This window comes from Simochromis diagramma, unplaced genomic scaffold (assembly GCF_900408965.1).
Source record: "Simochromis diagramma unplaced genomic scaffold, fSimDia1.1 OVJJ01000747.1, whole genome shotgun sequence".
Lineage (NCBI taxonomy): Eukaryota > Metazoa > Chordata > Actinopteri > Cichliformes > Cichlidae > Simochromis > Simochromis diagramma.
The window spans coordinates 2,480,565-2,497,891 of NW_024386897.1; the positions used below are offsets into that span (position 1 = coordinate 2,480,565).

At 41.4% G+C, this 17,327-nt stretch overlaps 1 long non-coding RNA gene across 1 annotated transcript; it reads left to right on the forward strand.

The window, feature by feature from the left end:
• The first annotated feature begins 1,798 nt into the window (after window positions 1–1,798).
• Window positions 1,799–16,473, forward strand: LOC120735125. Its single transcript, XR_005696186.1, has 2 exons — window positions 1,799–2,396; window positions 13,486–16,473. It is a non-coding gene; the product is annotated as an uncharacterized LOC120735125 (long non-coding RNA).
• Window positions 16,474–17,327: the final 854 nt, after the last annotated feature.

Consider the following 17,327-nt stretch of genomic DNA (forward strand, 5'->3'; position numbering starts at 1 on the left):
AGGAACTATGCCCAGCTGTTACATGTTGTGTATGGATCAATGTGAGCTGATAAATAAATTCAATAAATTGACTTCACATGACAGGCCAGAGGTTCAGTCTTAAAACTAGCAGGGCTGAACAAGGTGTTATTATCAAATATAACTATTATTTGTAAAAAAAAACCTAAAAAAAAAACCCCATAAAAAACCTTAATGTGTTACATTTAATAATTCTGTGTTATTGCTACAAGTGAATATAGCTGCTAATGATCCATAATGGGATGATGATTCCACTGCAAATACTCAGAAAGGCACAAACACTGGACGTTGTTATGTACAGGTCTGTGGGGACTGACCTGCATTTGTGGAGTCAGAGGCCAACAGAGGAACTGGAGTTTTGTCACTTCTGCTATGGTTTCACTTTTGACTTCAGGGGTTGCCACTTGGTTTCCAAATTACACATCAAAAATTACAGATTACAAATTACAGTTACAAATTGCCTATAAACAGATGGTGGTATGTGATTGGTTTGATAAGTGTGACAACATTTAACATTTTTGCATAAGGCAAATGCAATTTAGCTTTACCTGTCCCAGGAAAGAATCTCATTGATACATATCTGCGCTCTGACATCATCAGAGATGAACTCTGGACTGTCAGAGTAGCACTTCTGCTTTCACAGTGCACTGGTTTCTAGTTGTTTTCAGTGCCTGTAGAAAGTGTCCTAAATAACAGTACTCCCATTCTGTACCCTGTTCCTTAAAATCATTTCTACTGAAAGCTAAGATGTGAACTCTCTGGTCTTAACTCACTTCTAATCCGACATGTTCTGCTTTTGTAGGGCAGCAGAGAGGTGTGCATGCTGCCTACAAACACACAACAATCAAGCACCAGTTTAAACTAATGAAGCCATACATTTGTTTCCATTATTGCTGTGCCCCAGTTAAAGTAATGAGTCCGCAGTATGAAAACACTCAAGCCTGCTGCATTCCTGAGATGATTGCAGAGCCAAACACTGCCATGTGTTATGGCACACCTAAAGACCACTGACCCGCTCACATGGTTGCTGTGAGTCTCTGCAGTACAGACATGATCAGGTCTGAGCAGCACATAAAGACACATGACAGTGTGGAGCTCACTGCTGCAGGATTCAGATTACTGATGCAGGACCTGAATAGCTCTGGTATCTTTAATCCCACAGCCCGCTTTACTCTCAATCATGCTCTGTTGCGAGTTTCATTGTGGCTGAAGTGGACTGCTGACTATTATAAAGTGCTCAGTTTCTAGGGCATGGGTTGGTGTGGCGGAGGAGGATGCTGGGATAGCGTGAGATGGAGGCAGATGATCCGCAGTGGCGACCCCTAAAGGGAGAAGACGACAGAAGAAGCAGCAGCTTAGTCCTTGTAAAACAAAAGCTTGCAGAGAGGACATGGTTTCATGGTATGATGATGACAAAAGGATGACAGCATAGGTGACACAGCTATAGAATTTTTATTATGATGTAACACAGGAATGATGTACGAAGTGCAAAAGAACACACGTGTACCAAACCCGGTGATTTGTGTGCACTGATTTTCTCAGTTAGACAAACTCGGTCTTCATCATCTGAGGCTGTGATATTCCAGGCTGAGGTGAAGAAGAAGCCCGATGAAGCCGATGCTTTGCGGGGCGAGGGTGGGGGGCACCTCGACCCGCGCTCCGAGCCTGGGTCTTGTAGAGGGCAGCAGTCTCAAGCTGGAGCGCGGAGAGCAGCCCGGTACTCTACAAATATTCCTCCTCCTGCAACACACTGGAGGGCGGGGCTGGATGCTTGACAGCCACTCTCTGAGACCAATGAAAAGCCGGTGTTCCCGGGAACCTTCCAATCTCCGCATCCCGGGCGGGGTCTGAAGGGTCGAAACCGGAGAGAGAATCCCAAAAAAAAATGATATGTAGACTGTGGCGGAGCTGGGAGCGAGCGGGACGCTGAGGGAAGAAAAAGAAGTGAGAAGAGGAGCTCCGTTTGCTCGCTGTGCCAGTGCGCAGACAATTACGCACGCTTGCCACTTTGGATGCTCCAGCGCGGACTTTTTGTGCCTCTTGTGGAAATGGAGCCGCATTCTTGAGTCAGTCTCAAGAAGGCATTTGTTCTCACTAGTTGATGAGAGCAGTGAGAGCCGCTCAGGCTCCGTTTCCTGTGTTTGCCAGCGCGTTGCAGCTGGGCTGAAGAAGCCCCGCAGGGCTGCCTGAGCACCGGTCCTCCTCCTCCTCCTCCTTCTCCGCTTGAAGCCCCACAGCCAGCCCGCTGCCAAAGTCGGTGGGAGAGAGATTGAAAAAGATAATAATGTGCGACCTGATGCCAGCCTCTCAGCCCCCGGAGAAAATGGGCAAAATGAAAAAGTTGAGGAGAACTTTGTCAGAGAGTTTCCGGAGTATCGGTGAGTACCGTTTCCCTTTTTCGAGCCTGTTGTTCATAAAAACCCAGAAAACAGATGTGAAATGTCTCCTGCAGCAGCTCAGACCGCTGCTTCCCACTGAGATGATGTCTGCTCACAGTTTGCGGCCGTGGAAAACCCACATCAGTGGGCTTGTTCGGGTGTTTAAGCACTGCGCACCTCATTTTGAAGGAAAACTGCAGATTTGTCAAGTTTCTGAACTGTTGTGAGGATTTTCCAGCAGACTGTCCGCTGCTGACCAGCGGGGCTCACACTTTTCCACTAACGGTCACTAAGTGTTGGTACACAGCGTCATCTTCGTGAATTCAATCATATTCATAGGAAGATGACTGACGTTTGTTTTTATCGCTGCATTTTGCGTCTGTGCTCAGCTCGTCTTTTATAGAAACAACAATGGACGCGATCAGTTCTCCGCTTTTCACATCACCTCTTGTTTTGAAGATACTTGTCTGTTTCAGCATCTCCATTGTGAGGCGTGTATCACCGTCTCTGGGCTCTTGGGCAGAAAACATCTGTACAGATGTCGGCCTGAACATTCTCCTCTGAAGTTTGGAGAATGTGCGTGACACACTGATTTATGACGGAAATGATTCATGGAAGTGATGACAGATTCATGACAAAGGAAGTAGTTCATATTTCGGTAAATGTTCCAAAGCGGAATGTTTATTTATTTATTTGTTGCAGTTTTGATATCAGTAACCAAAACATTAATATCACTGGTGTCGGTTCGGTTTATGTTTTGGACTTTGATAAAAAAGTATAAGAGATGAACTTTTCTCTCCGTTTGATTTTCTTTACCTGTTCTAACATGATGCAGTAAACATGAGAAACGAGGGCCTGGCTGATCATCATCTTCATGGTAATTAAGGTGTATTGTGTTTATCTGCAGGAACACAGGCGCTCTCATTGTCGAACAATCTGCTGATCATGACAATGCTTTTGTTTCCAAAGTGTCACAAATGAAATCTTTGACCCCAGCAGCATTTTCAGATATTCCCACCAGGAAGCAGGATTATTTTCCTCATGTTATTTCTGCATGCACTAACGCACACATTTCTGCAGTCACTTTTCACCTTAAAACAGAACATCAGCAGTTTTTATGATGAGTTCACATTCAGCTCTTAGATTCAATTGAGTCATTGTGTTATGGAGACAGTGTATATGAAGTGCATGCACGACTTTGTTTCACACGTTGTAATTTATCTGTGATTGACTGTCAGTGTCAGCAATATTGTTCCTAAGGGATTCATAATTAAATATATGAACTAGAGGAAAGTAAAGCGATCTTAGTTTGTCACAGAATTTGGGGCCTGCATATATTTATCATATATTTTGTTTGATGATGGCCCAAATGTTCATTTCGACTGGACTGCAGGCCAGTGTGGCACCCAGAGCCATGCTCCAGGACAGTGAGTAATCTGGTTTGGCATCGTCTTCCTCAAACAAGCAAACTTCACCTGGGAGAAATAAAAACTGCATATTTTGTCATTAACTCTGTGACACCTAAATGATGTCGTTATGGTTGCCATGTTGGTCGTGTTGAACGAAAGCATCGACATGATCTACAACTGAGGATGTGCGTACTCGCTGCAGTTAAGTAAGGCGAGCCTCTGCATCAGTGCTAGTTAGAAGAAACTTAAACCAGAAATGAGGTCTTTGATGTCATCTTAATGATTTATTGATCAAAAACAGACAAAATCCATATAAATCAGAAACCATGATTCTTATAAGTTTGGTGTGTATTGTGAACATATAGAAAGATTTCGGACCTCTATCAAGCTCATAATAGTGCTGCATAGAACTGTTTAAAATATGTTTCTTTTGGCCATTGTTGGTACTGACATCAGGGATATTAAAGGATTTTAATAATGACTATATATTTTATGACTTTGTAATGTACATTACAGTAACAGGTTATAACAGTTTAAATACATGTACAATGTTCTAGAATAAAATAAAATAATTTTGGAAAAAACTCTTTTTTTACATAATATTCATGACTAAACATTTAAATGAACACGCTTTACAATAAAGTGAATGCTACACATGTATCCATGAATAAATAATACATTAAAAAATAATGTTGAGTACAGTAAAATGTTTGAACAAAAGCCTGCACGTTACACGTTTTTTGCTGTACGTTTAAAAAGACCACAAAACACCAAAATGAATATATAGAAAATACAACACTGTTGCTTTAAAGTAAACACTGAGCAGAGAGTGAGCTGTCCAGGCCGAGGTTTCTCTCTGAGGGCTTCTCGTTTTCAAACAGTTGCGACGTCTGTAAGTTGGGAATATCTGAGCTCCTGCAGAAATATCACTAAAATGGTCGTAAAGCTGGCGTGAGCGTACACTCGCGTCTTTAGCCCATGCCAGCCACATCACCCACACAAGGTTACAAAATCCCAGAGGTGCACGAGCAGGCAACACAACACTAAAGCACATCTGCTGCTGGTGGATGTGACGTCACTTTAGCAAGAGGACTATGTTAAATGGTATAAATGGGCGTTGAGACGTCATTGGTGACAAACCCCGACCTTTAAAAAAATATAAATAGTATTTTGTGTGACAGAATTAAGTTTTGTCCCTTGATTGCTGAGATTTGGGAGAACAATTAAAAAAAGAATTCACCACATGAATCATCACCCATATTCAGATGGATGACACGGTATCCATAATTTCTAAATGACGGTCCTGTTTTTGGAGCGTGTTTTGTTCTTGTTTCCATATTTAATGTTGACTTGAAGAAAACTGTGTTGTAAATACTCATTTTGGTAGCAGTTAAGTGATGCATAGGTGACAGCAGCTGAACGTGACAAACAAACACAAACGGAGAATGTAAGCTCGCACAGCAGCGGGAGGGTGATGAATAGGAAATGTATAAAAACTACAAACTGAATTCTTCTCACTGGATATTAATTTTATCCTCCGTTTTCTTTTTTTAAACAAAGTGTTCGTCTCCAAAGACACGCAGTTAGTCAGGTTAGGTTAACTGGTAACTCTAAAGAACCCACGGGTGTCGGTATGAGTGGTCTGTTTATGTGTTAGCCCTGCGTCAGACTGGTGACCTGTCCAAGGTGTTCCCTGCCTCCCGCTGGGATTGGCTTCAGCCCCCTGACAAGGATAAGTGGAAGAGAGTGGATGGATAGTTTGTTTCAAATATTTAGCGATACACAATATATAGTAAGTAAGGCTGTTGCTTTTCTGTCATAATTTTGTTAATAATTATTTCCATAAATGCCATGAAATTACCAGTGAAATTGTTTATCGGCCACACGACAAGACCTGACGATGTGCTTGAAGTGACTCTTATGGTTTCATGTGACTTATTGTCCCGCACTCATATCACTGGCTGTAAAAGGTGCGTGTGCGTGTAAAACAGCACCTTTTTTACACACACACACACACACGCGCGCACACGCACGCACGCACACACACACACGCACACACACACACACACACACACACACACACACACACACACACACACACACACACACACACACCACCTGTGTGGCCTTTGAAGTAGTGTGTTGTAGACAAAGAACAGTCGGATGCAGTCTGTAAGAAAATGAGAGCTTGAGTTTGGGTCAGTGTTGCAGGAGGAAGCGAGATTGGCATTGACTTTTCTGCTTTGCTGATGCTCGTCTCCTATTGGCTGTCTCTCCTCTCATCTAAATCAACACATCTAAGCATTGATCGGCCCCTCGCCTTGCTCCACGGAAGCCTTAACAAAGCAAATTCAAGAGAGCGCTGTATTCTTTATATCCTTGCAGGCATGTTGATCCAACAGGTCCCCGTGGACAGCACCGTGTTGTATGCGAAATGATAGCACCGTGCAGCGTAATGCATTGTTAGTATTTTCATTTGAACAGACACAAACCAGGTGGATGGGCTGACGCAGAGTTTGTCAGCCTGTTCTGCACAGTGACCTCAGGTTTGAAGAGACCAGTCACGTAGTGAAATGTCAGGATGGAGTGCTGTGTTTGCAAGATCTTGAAGACAGACTGCAGATGACTACAAACAAGAACCACTGCCTTGGACTTTGCCTGACCTCCAGTGCAGATGTTGCAGATGTTGTTCTTTTTTACCATTTCATGAAACAGGATTCTGATTCCTACAGCATAATGTCAGCTCGTGCCACCAGGCAGCAGCTCGTGCTGAATGCTGATGCAGATGCTGGTGTCCAGTGGCAAATGTTGGCACTGGCATTGTAGCAGACAGAAGATTAGAAAAGCTTTAGATAAATGAGGAGTTCCTTTGGCTCAGCAAAGCCTTCAGTGACCTTCAAATTTTTAATTTTGCCTTCCTGCAGTTTTGGCAGTTTAAATTTGTCAGTGAACTGATGACCTTGGAAATACAGGGGGTATCAATTCATTGAAGGGAATTAAGAGAGGTTTCTCCTCCCTCATTACTCCTAAAGAGGTGCCCTTGAGCAAGGCAATTAACCCCCAACAGCTGTTCAGTGGCCAGCTGATCGGAGTGTGGCTGCAGCGTCAAGCTGTTAATGTGTGATTAAGAGTATGGCCACTGTAACTCTCCTCAGGCAGACACGAGTGCTGGGAAAAGCTACAGTCTTCACATTCATTTCGATCAGATTGGCACTGTGGGGAACATGGATGGCACCGATTCTGAGATTCATCACAGCGAAGAACACGATGTGTTCAAGCCAAACACTCACTTCTCCTACATCCTGCCCAGGCCGCCATAGCGAGCTAAGAACTCAGTCAGTCTGTGGGAAATGGTTGTGTACATTATACACTGTTATTACTATAAGGAAAAACTTTAAATAATATTATTTGTCATCATATCTGTGGCAAATTATAATGCATGTATGAGCTGACATGGTATTCTAGAACTGCAGGGAGAGAAGAGGACCCATGCAGGGAGCAGAGAGGTTTGATGTGTGGTGGAGGTCGGGTAGGCAGAGATGGAGATGAAGCTGTGTACAGGTAGATTTAAGATCTGTGCATACAGTCAGTCTAACCTTTGATCATAGAAACAAACAAGAACCATCATGGACGTTCATGTGGGTGTGCGTCATGCTGGGTCATTTAGCCCAGAGTATCACACCCCTGGAAGTAACCATTACCAAATGCATGCAGCATAGCTAAGTTACAGGTAGCTGACTAACTGTATGTAACATTAGGGTGCAAATGACTGGAAATTGCGAAGTGATCCATGAGGTCAAGCTATTGATTTTAGCTTTCAGGAAGTCATGTAGCGACTATGAACATGCTTGTTGGTGCCAGATGCCAGTCTGGTCTGAGTATTTTAGAAACTGCTGAAATGTTGCTCTCCCCAATGTACACATGTCCATTTTTAGTATTGGTGTTATTAGTATATTAATATTAGTCTTTGAATGATAACCTGCTGAATGAATAAGAGAACGGATTCTGTTATTCATTCAGCAGGTTTCTAATTTAGAGCAGATTCAGAAAACTTTGTTACTTAGATTTTCATTTCCCCCAGTGCTTAATTAATCTGTAGCAATACATCTCAAGCCTCAAAATCTTCAGTGTTGGAGGAAACAGTGAAACAGTAAATGTAGTAACTCCATTGTGACTGTGTGTTTATGTGCTCTGCTGACCCTCCTAGGATAAATATAGATTAAATATATGTGAATGTCAGATGATTAAAACACCTTAAGATTTCAGTGTTTTATTCTGCAGATAAAATTTCGAGTGCAGCCAAGCTGGAGGGATTTGTCCTTCAGCACATACCTGGTTTTGAAACAGGATTAAATCTCTTTCATGACTTTATTTCCTGTATGAAAGACTGGTTTAGCTTCTTAATGGTTCTCTCAAATGTGATCAAAAGACAAAATATATAAGTGAGGAGCAGCTGCAGAAACAGTAATTGTACTGTAACATGCTCTTTCCTTCATACTCTAGACTGAACCTTTTTTCCATACTCTGCAGATAAATATTGATTCATTTGCACATTTGTCACACTTACATGTTTGTGTTACATGTTACAATGTTGTTTTTAAATGTTTCCACTCATCCATTGTCTGCTGCTTATCCAGGACTAGGTCGTGGCCAGACTTCCCTCTCCCCAGAAATTTCCTCCAACGCGTTTGAATTTTTTTACGTAGTCAGGCATGCGGTGTGTAGTATTGTGTAGTCGTCTATATATGGAGAAACTGACGCTGAACAGAAATTCACATTATGTACTTATATTAAGTCCAGCCATTTTCCTCCAGAAATATAAATAAAAAATCCAGTTGGCAACTAGTTGAGTTGAGCACCATAAGACACACACACCAGTTGTGCTCACTGGGACAAACTTACTCAGACTGATTGCAAGGTGTCCCTGTGTACATTTGGTAATTGGACAGCAGTTGTATGCTAACCTTTGGCAATCTGTCTGAGACTGAATGCAGACTGAATGCAGACTGAATGGAGACAGGTTGCCTACCACTAGCCAACTTGTGGCTGTATAGAAGTTGAGGGTGTTGGACATTCACCTTTTCGATGACCAGCTGGTTGCTCATTGGTCGCTGAATGCAAAGAAGAAGAAAAAAGAAATCACTGGGCAGCCACCGATTTTATTTATTTATTTATGTCCCTCTGGTTTTAAGGAGGTTGGTAAAATGGTAAATGCACTGGTTTTCATACAGCATTTTTCTCTACCTGACCACTTAAAGGTTTGTATACAACATGCCTAACATTTCTTTGCTGAAGTGGCATCTGTCCAACATTCACCTTCAGATGGATGCATCGCAGAGTCACGTGGGGTTGATATCTTGTCCAAAGATATTTGGCATCCAGAGATTAAACCACCAACCTTCTGATTAACAGAGAACCTGCTCTACCTCCTGAGCTAAGCCACTCAAAAAACACCTGGTATTCCCAGGTGGTCTCGCATCCAGATGAGATCGGCTGTGCTCAGGGTGGTATGGCCGCACGCTTGTTTCGTTTTTAGTGGGACTGAGCAGTTACAGAGTATGGTTTCAATAGCCCATATTCTGTAATTGCTGTGAAACCCATTTTCCCAGAATGATGAAATATTCTTTTAATTTTAACAGATTTTAGTAAACTACAGTCAACAGTATATTATACCAAAAATAATTACTTTAAAGAGTTAAACTACATGTACATTTTCAATGTAATGTAAATAAAATTTACTTAGTTGGTATAAATTCAGTATATAACAACCATATTTTCCTTAATGATTAAAAAATAATTATATATATTGTTTTTTTTATTTATTCCTTCATGAGGGGAAGAATCTTTTTGTTAGTTTATGGGGACTTAAAATATTAGTAATCAGTTTTTGATGTCATTACTGTATTTTGAAAATCGTTGCTAATTAACAGCTAATTAGTCAGTTAATAACCTTAAGATGTTATAAACTGGAGTCCATCGGTGCTCCTGCTGCTTGAGCACATTGAATTTGCTTGTAATGAATTGTGCCATATAAATAAAATTGGCCGTTGCTTGTTGATCTAAGCTAGCATAACCTTAGGCAGTTACAGCACAAAGCTATCAGTTGTACCATTAGCATTTATAGCTTTGATAAACATGTAACGTATTTTTGTTGTTGGAGCAGTTATAGCTTCTCTGTGATGAGCAATATATATCAGTACTTTAAAGATTAAAAAATGTTTTGTCTGATTGGGTATCTCAGCACCAGGATGTCGTTTGGTAATATTAGGAACATGAGAGGACACCTGTGCTACTCACCACGGCCACTTTGGCATTTTGCTATTTCCGTTAGAGTATTGTTGATCTCTTTTTTCATCTTCCTTCAACCGGGAAGTTCACTGACTTCGAAATTTGTTGTTCAAGAAAGTCATTACCTCTTCATTAAAAAATAAACCCCAAATAAAATCAACGTATTAGAAGAGTCTCACCTTTTTGTTCTTTTTCAATATGGGAAGAAAAATCAAAAACACATAAAAATCCAAATAAGAGTATTTTTAACTTTATTTGAATAAAACCTAAAAAAATATTTAAATAGAAATATTCACCAGTCTGTGAGAATTACATTTGTTGTTTATGGATACTAAATGTTGCATGTCATCCACGGCTGAGGCTCCATTGTCTACCTGCAGACTAATCCATTGTATTGAGTGTGGATTTGCGGCTGTCTGGAGTGTGCAGCCTTTGGGGAATGTGTGTGTACTGATCCTCTGAGGAGAAGGAAGCAGCGGTTTCACGGCTCAGTGGCTGGGCTGACAATGCTTCCAAACTCACTCTGAGATAAATAAGTCATTTTACCTGGAAGCACCACCTCCTCCCACATCACACTCTGCCTGTGCTGCCTTTGTCCTTAGACACAAACGTAATCATCATGAGGAAGTAATAACTAATAAAAACAATCATATATAAAGAATACTTTTGACAGGCTCCTTGTGCTGTGGGAGGAAAAATAAAGACAAATATGAAAAATATTGTTGTCAAATGCAATAATGTCCTGAAATGACGAGGAGTTGATTGTCAGCGTGGGTTCAAGCATATAATTGAATCACTGGTTACACCCTTTCTGGTAATTTAGACATTAATAACACATTTAGATGTTCACAGTCTCTTCTTTATGCAGCTGCAACATCCTGCGCCACAGTTTGGTGGTGTTAGCTCAGAAGGCAGAGCAGGTTATCGACTAATAAGAATCGATTCATTTACCATTCAAAAAACAAAGTGACACAGGTTTTAATTTTAGAATTAAAGTGAAGGAGGAGGCAGGACATTTGTCAGGAAGTGGCTTTTCCAGACAAGCGATCCAGGACAGTTGCTCAGTTGCTCTTTATTATTAGTATTAAAAGTAAGGAAAAGGCTGCTTAGCTTAAGTAAAAAACACCCAGAAGGTAGTCTGAATTAGTACAGTCTAACTGACTAGAGCACCTGTGGTTTGTGCTAGAATGGGTCAGACTGTTGGATCGATTGCTTGCTTTTTTTTAGTCTGCATGAAATTAAGCTTCATGCTCATGAGCATGTGTGAACAAACCACTCTGAATTCTGAGTTAGTCTAAAAACCTTAATAAGTTTCACTCATTTTACCAAACATTAAGTACAAGCATTGTCTATATATTTAGGAGCCTTTCAAAACCAATAATCACATCCTTCAAAAACAAAAACATATTTTATATGCAGATAAAATGCACGCCACTTTATGCCATGCATAACATGTCAGTTTAGCTTGCGAGTGTGGCTAAAGATGCTATGCTAGCTAGGGATGGGTATTGATAAGATTTTCACGATTCCGATTCCATTTTCGATTCTGTTTAACGATTCGATTCTTTATCGATTCTTTTTAAAAAGGAGAACACTGAGGTCGATTAGCTTAGAACTTTGTTTTATATCTTCTCTTTGAACAAGATAGAAATTTAGGAGTAACATGGCCTTACAAACCCAACAGTGAGATCTTAAGAGATCCAGCCTGCGGCTCTTCAATGGGGCGTCACAGGGTCCCCAGGAAAAAAATTGTAAATGTAAAATAATAAAATAAATATTCTTCTGTAGCAATAACAAAGTATAACATAAATTATTCTGTAGCAATTACACAAGAATATCCAGTAATGTCCCTGCCTACAATTAAACACATTCACTTACTGAAAATCACCTGCTGTGGCAAACGGGTGCAAGCCTTTGACCACAAACTGAGTCTCTGCTCGGTGACATTCGTCTATCCTGCCTGAAAGGAGACGCTGCCGGTAGACTGCAGCGAGAACTGCCAGCATCTGAGCCAGACTCTGTCTCATCATGGTCACTAAATGCACAGTAATGGCAGGTTTGTAATAAGGCAGATCGCACTAACATAATATGCACTGTTAGTTGATTATTTACCTGCCGCATTAACGGGAGAGGACGTGCAAACGTTACCGCAGGTCCACATACTGGTGTAGAAACATACTGGTGTAGAAACATACTGGTGTAGAAACATAGGTTCAAGGTTCTTTATTTGTCACATGCATAGTTATACAAGTATAACACACAGTGAAAAGTAACCTGACACGCTCCTTGACATGTGCAAAAAAAGGGGGGGGGGGGGGGGTTGGGGGGTAGAGGAAGAACATTATATATATAGTATATACATTTGGTGAATGTGCAGTAGTAGCAGCAAGCAGGTGAATTCTCTACATTAGTAAGGGTAGACATCTGACTATTTTACAGGATAGACAATATAAACATATTTAAAATTAAAGGAATTTGAAATGTACACTGTGCCTGGTACTGGTGTAGAAACATACTGGTGTAGAAACATACTGGTGTAGAAACATACTGGTGTAGAATGTGTTGATACAGTCCGGTGGTTATTATCTGTTGAATCCATTACAGGCCATGTGCATTTTACCTTACTTTCTTGACTGACTTGTTTTTGGTTTGGATGAGCATGTATCTTTATTTAATTGTCTAGTCGGCACTAGTTTCTGTGCCACTCTGTAGTGTTTCTTCAAACAGTGGTGACTAATACTGCAGGTACCGTGTTGAAACGTCCCACTTAACTGTAACTAGAAAAACAATTTTATTGTGTGCAGCTGGAATTTTTATATCTTTCTTCTTAGAGCAATGCTGTATGTCGTAGCTTTGCAGTACCCGACCAATTTATTGGGGGATCGATCTCAGTTATGAGCACTTAAAAAAAATGTAAAAACGAAGATTTCAGTTTAAAATGTGAGGAAGCAGCAGAAGAAACGCCCTCCAACCCTGCACCAGGAACACAACAAACACCTGATCCTAATGGAGTCAGGCGCAGTGCCAACAAGTAAATACATAACCAAGTGTAACAGATGTGGTGACGTTTGTTCATGTTTCATGTGTCTTAAAGAAAAAAGAAATATCAGATTTTTAAAACACCAAATATTTGTATTGATCTTAAAATCCTGTATTGGTTGGGCTTAGTTGAACAACAATCTAACCCATGCCTGATTAACCTAAACAACAGGAAATAAAACTTTGGACATTCTGATGACAAACTGGAGACGTTACCAGGCCAAGTTTACGCCACAGTCGCTGCTCAGGACTCTTTTCTGCATCTCTGCTGTTATACTTTTTATTTTGCTCATTCTTCAAAATGTGCCAATAGACCCTTCTTCTGATCTTGTGTCGCTTTCTTCTTTTTGCAGCTTTCAAGAAAGAGGACAGCAGCTTTGATGAGGTAAGTTGAAAACAAGTCAATTTTAGGGAGCTTGGCCCACTTTCACTGTTATGCTTTCACGGCACTGGCCAGGGCTTTTTCATTAAAATGACTCTTCAAGGTCTCGTTGGCCAGATGTTGCCAGCAAGGACTGCACTGCAGCTGATTTTTTGGATGTGGGTCCCGTTGTAACTGTGTGCATATGGTGTGTAATATATTCATCTCTGAGTTGTCCCTCAGGGTCAGTTGCCATCACAGAGCTTCTCTGGCCTGCCAAATGAGGCAGCGACCAGATTCTGTCTGTAAGAGAATACACCGGCCTCCAGAGAGCGCCCTACAAGCATCTTGAGCCCAACACTTAAGTAAAAATAGATCAAATATCATTTTTCTTGTAATTTTATTGGAGATTATATATCGGGACCACGCCTCCAAACACGCTCCTTCCGGTTGTCATCTATATAGGTTCCCTCAGTTCTGCAAACTGTTCATTCTCGTTTACGTGCCCCACCCTCCCTCCCTCCTTGTTCTCAATTCTTTAAGTTCTTCACTCCTATTTGGTACACGGGGATCTGCCAGTCCCGGGAGCCGTCGCCAGTCCCCTTCGAGGCCTTCCCCAAACTGCAGGTCAATTCATGTCAAAGCATCACTTTTTCCTACTAAAACACTGTCAAACCTAAAATGAGGACGTGGGCCCAGCTCGTGAAAAAAAGGTGGTCAAACTGCATTTTTATTTCTTTTTTCAGCTACATAAATGAACCACTTGATGTTACTGCAGTTGCACACAACATGTACTGATACTGATACTACTGATACTATATAGACGTCTCCACCCTCCTGCCCCAGTCTTAGCGTTGATTTCATATTAAATGCATGAAGAGACGCTTGATATTTAAAGGTGCCAGGAGGAGCAGCAGTTTAGTCGTTAAATAACGCTGCACTTATGTGTCTCTGCTGACTGTGACGATTAAATCAAGGCAGTGCATGTGCAGCAGAGTACTGTGGATATTATAAATGATCTGGTATATTTTGCCAGCAAATATTAATTAATTTGCTATAGGATCTTTGTTTGCATGCTAAAAATGTATGCAGCGTGTGTTTCATGGGAAACCAAGAAACATTTGCTCTTGTTTTCCTTTGTCTTTTTGAGCTGAGTTATGAAGTCTGTTTTTCCCACAGATCTAAATTCTATTTGTGGCAGAGGGAGGAGGCTGTGTGTGTGTGTGTGTGTGTGTGTGTGTGTGTGTGTGTGTGTGTGTGTGTGTGTGTGTGTGTGCATTTGGTGCTCAGAAGTTTTATTTTCTGCAAATATTTGCCAATCAGTTGGTTGTTGTGTATCATGCAAAAACTAAATTCAGGAAGAAGGGCAAATATTGTGAAAACTGGCACTGGTCAGGCCAGCGGGTCAAACTGGAAAATGTTCTAAAAACTATAATCCAGACTAGCCCAGATGTTTTTGCCCTACAGAGCAGCTCAGCAGCCGTCCTGTCACATGGGATCAATAAAGGGAACTAACAGCCAACCTCAGCAATGCTAACACAAAGAATCCTGCTCGCTGTCTTATCACTTATTCATTGAGCAACGTCACTGCAGACAATACATTGGAAATGCTCCAAAGCTTAGAAACCATGTGCCTGGTGAAGGACACAGCTTTAGGTAGCCATCTGCAGCAGGTGCACTGGTGCTCAACAGTCACTGCCACTTTAAGTCAAAAGAGCACCCGAGCAGGATTTCCTCGTCATAGAAACGACATCCCAGAATTCTGAGACCTCCTGACTCCCTCATCAACCAGCTGCTTACAACAGCAAACTGAAGGAGAAAGTGGGAGAAATCAATATGTTATACAGGCCTGCAAAATAGCTCAAGGCCAGTGTTGCTGGGACAAAACAAATAATCTACAGTGTGAGTTGAAAACAACACCATCCACAGCATAACAGGTATTATCTTCACCTTATTAGTCTCTCTGTGTGTCTTACAAAAGAAAAATGGTGGTGCTGGAGACCCCCATAGTGACACCGGGGGCAGGTTTCAGGACTTTGGCAGGTATTGGTATGTTTGGCTGTCTGTGGGCACATTTTGCAGTCACAAGCGTACAAGACGAATGCAGGCAAAGTTCAAAGATTAGTGTTGCTGGTGGTGTGATCCCATTGCAACATTGTTTCTAAGATGATATCACTTTAGCTTCTGGGAGGGGAACCAATCTGCAGTAAATATCAGTTACAGAGCAACTGTCACGCTGCAGAGCACTCCTGTGTGTTAGAAGACTTTCATTTACATGCATGAATAACCCATAGTCTGTGGGTTAAATGCCGTGTCAGTTTTAAGCCAGATGGAACAAGATGCAAATTTACAGAAAGAGCCGCTTATATCTCATCAGTGGACAGAATGTTCTCCAAAAGTCTGGGGAATCATCAAAATGGTTTTTAGGAAATGTGAGACGAGCCTTTTTGGTCAGCAGTGATTTTCTCCCATGATGCCTTTTGTGCCCAGTCAGGGTCTTATCTAACTCTGACCTTAACTGAGGTCAAAGACAACTTAGCTGTTGTTCTGGGTTCTTTTGTGACCTCCTGGATAAGTCGTGGATGCGTTCTTGGTAGACCGAGCACTCGTGAGAAGGTTCACCATCATTTTAAGTTTTCACTATTTGTTGATATTGGCTCTCACTGCGACTCACTGGTGCCCCCAAAGTTCAGAAATGACTTTCCTGACTTTGTTTCTCAGCTGTTTCTTTAGATTGTGGCACCATGTGCTGCTTTTTGAAATCTTTTTGCCTGCACTGGGTCCTGGTTACTGTTGTTGGTGGTGATATGTGAGCCTGGCAGCTGGGAAGCTGCAGCCGAGTTGTGTGTAACAGCAACTGTGAGAAAAGTGTTAAATAAAGATGCTGGAAGGCATGAAACCGTCATCAGGCCTGCTGTGGACTGTCTATATGTAATCCAAAAATTAGTTTGAGCTGAAATATTTAACAGTAACACATATGCAAAAAACTAAGAAGACAGGAAGGGTGAACGTTGCTTTTTCACAGCACTGTGTGTGAAAAAAGTAGTGTAACAGCTAGTATTTCTTCAAGTTGGGAAAAAAGTCAGACTGAAACCTGCTGTGAAAAAATGTAAGCAGGAATACTTTTAATCGCACCTCCTGATGTACCGTTGAGTGGTTTCCTTTTCAATTTTGACAAATGTGTGACAGAACCGTTCACTCTGAGGGGAAAACAGACGCTGGAGTCAAAGCACAGCCCCTATTTTTAACTCGTGTGCACAGAGGTTTGTCACCTTTGATACCCGCGTTCCAACAAAAGCTTCAAAGCTCCAAAAAAGTATCTGAGTGTTCTGGACAGCCCAGGGAATTATTCATTAGTGAGATAACGCACAGATGTGTTCAGGGTGTTGGATGTGCTGCAGCTACTGTCTTCCCCCCGTAAAGCTAAACGATAAAACACATGGTCAGCTTTGACTGTTTAGATTAAAAATTCTTTTAATCCGCGGGGGGTTCGTGTTCTAAAAACTATTAAGTACCCAAAACAATGCTGCTGTTGTTTTTGTAACACGTCACAGTGTAATGTCCATGGGAACCTGGAAGCAGGGCCACGGGGGGGAGGCTGGTACGCAAGTCCAAGAGCGGCACATGATGCAGGCGCAACACAACACGCTAGAAAACTCCTTTAGCAACAGTTCAATGAGCATTTTTATTATTTCTTTCTTTAGCAGTTTAGCTTTATTTTGAAACAATGTAGGCAGAGAATAAATTCTACTGATAAAGCATGCATAAGGTTTTATTTTTGTTTTGGGAATAAATTACTTAAAAAAAAAAACATCACATTGGCAGTTGGGAGAG